The sequence below is a fragment of the Ammodytes marinus genome (assembly GCF_949987685.1).
Source record: "Ammodytes marinus genome assembly, chromosome: 3".
NCBI classification, from domain to species: domain Eukaryota; kingdom Metazoa; phylum Chordata; class Actinopteri; order Uranoscopiformes; family Ammodytidae; genus Ammodytes; species Ammodytes marinus.
The window spans coordinates 35,002,054-35,004,553 of record NC_137232.1 but is presented as its reverse complement, the minus strand read 5'-3'; positions in this window follow the sequence as shown (position 1 = coordinate 35,004,553).

The window sequence follows — 2,500 nt, the reverse complement described above, 5'->3', positions numbered from 1 at the left end:
ACTGTCTAATAAAGCTTGAAAATGCCCCAAAAATTATCTTTAAAATAAAGAAGTACAAAAGATTAATAATGAAGAAAAATTATTATAAAATAAAGATGGAAGCTACGCAGGAGAAGAAGGGATATTTTCTGGGAAGTCTGAAAATGCTCTCAACGCTTTGTAAATTCCTTCCTACACACACACACACACACACACACACACACACACACACACACACACACACCCAACACACACACACACACACACACTTCCTTCAGGGACATTCCACCGTTGTATTTGCTTTTCAACTAAGCCCCTTCTACTAATAGTCATTTTATAGTTTTATTGCTCTGACTTCATTTAAAATCAATAAGAGCTAATGGACGTCTGTTAAGAAATGCCTTCATTGCCTAGTGCATAATAGCCCCCCCACCCCAACACACACACACACACACACACACACACACACACACACACACACACACACAAACACACACACACACACACACACACACACACACACACACACACACACACACACACACACACACACACACACACACACACACACACACACACACACACACACACAAACAAACACACACACACACACACACCACACAAGCTAGCTAGCTGTCACTCAAACGTCAAGCGGAAAAGGGGCGGGGTTTAGGCCTTTAAATAAGCAGCACACACAACACCAAATTCACCACACATCTGACCAAGAGGAACAAGAGACAGCACAGGAACCCACATCTAACCAGCCAGACAGACAGTAAGTAAGAAATTATTTTGACTATTTTGATGATTTTGTAAGTTAAAGACCTACTTCACCGGTGGGAATATGAAGGTGTATTGAACTCTGAGATCCTATGTAGTATAAATGTGCAAAAATGTTAGAAATCGGTTCATCCTAGCCTGAGAAAAGGCAGAAAGAGTGTTTTATGTTCTCAAAAAAACCTCATTCATTATATTATAATAGTGATTTTATAATTATAAAACGCCGGTTCCGTATAGGTGAAGTATTCCTTTAAGTTTTTTTATAGAAGTCAATTGTACTTGTGGCACATTGAAATTCATCTTTGTCTATTTTTATATTTATGATTTTTAAATTTAAATTTTTATTTTTTTTTAAGATTTTTTTTTTTGCATTTTTATGCTTTATTGATAGTGTAGAGACAGAGTTGAAATGGGGCAGAGAGGGGAGTGACATGCAGAGAACGACCGCGGGCTGGAATCAAACCCGGGTCCGCTGCTGGCCGAGGCCCATGGGGGGGGGGGGGGGGGGGGGACGCCTTACCAACTGAGCTAAGGGCGCCCCCAAAGATTTAACGTTTTTAATAGGAGGTATTTTCTATTTCTCATCAGGAATGCAGTGTATCCGTGTGCCCTCCATCTTGGCTCTGGCAGCCATGTTGGTTTTGTCCAGCCCAGTTTCCTCCCAGCTGGACAGAGAGAACCAAGACAACGATCTGGACAACGATCTGGAGATGCAACTATACAACCACAGGCTGCTGCAGAGAGCGCGCAGTGCAGGGCTGCTGCCACAGGTTAGAGAGGGACTGTGTGTGTGTGTGGGGGGGGGGGCTGTGTGTGTGTGTGGGGGGGAGAGGAGGGGGGGACTGTGTGTGTGTGGGGGGGAGAGAGGAGGGGGGCTGTGTGTGTGTGGGGGGAGGGGGGGGAGAGAGGGGGGCTGTGTGTGTGTGTGTGGGGTTGGGGGGTGAAGGGCTGTGTGTGTGTGTGTGTCTGTCTGTCTATCGCAGTGCAGGACTACTGTCACAGGTTAGAGGGGGGCTGTGTGTGTGTGTGTGTGTGTGGGGTGGGGGAGAGGAGGGGGGGACTGTGTGTGTGTGTGTGGGGTGGGGGGGAGAGGAGGGGGGCTGTGTGTGTGTGTGTGGGGGGGGGGGGGGGAGAGGGGGCTGTGTGTGTGTGGGGTGGGGGGGGGGAGAGAGGGGGGGACTGTGTGTGTGTGTGTGTGTGTGTGTGTGTGTGTGTGTGTGTGTGGGGTTGGGGGGTGAAGGGCCGTGTGTGTGTGTGGGGTGGGGGAGAGGGGGGCTGTGTGTGTGTGTGTGTGTGTGTGTGTGGGGGAGAGGGGGCTGTGTGTGTGTGTGTGTGTGTGTGTGTGTGTGTGGGGTTGGGGGGTGAAGGGCCGTGTGTGTGTGTGTTTGTCTGTCTATCACAGTGCAGGACTACTGTCACAGGTTCTATCTATCTATCTGTCTGTCTGTCTGTCTGTCTGTCTGTCTGTCTGTCTGTCTGTCTGTCTGTCTGTCTGTCTGTCTGTCTGTCTGTCTGAACTTTTAAACCACATTTTGTCTCAAATCAGGAGTGGAGCAAGCGAGAAGCAGAGGAAATCTCGGCTCAGATGTCTCCTCCTAAAACAACGGCTAAACTTGACACGGAGGTTGTCTCCACGGCAGCAGGTTTGTTTATTGTTTCATCTATCTATCTATCTATCTATCTATCTATCTATCTATCTATCTATCTATCTATCTATCTATCTATCTATCTATCTATCTAT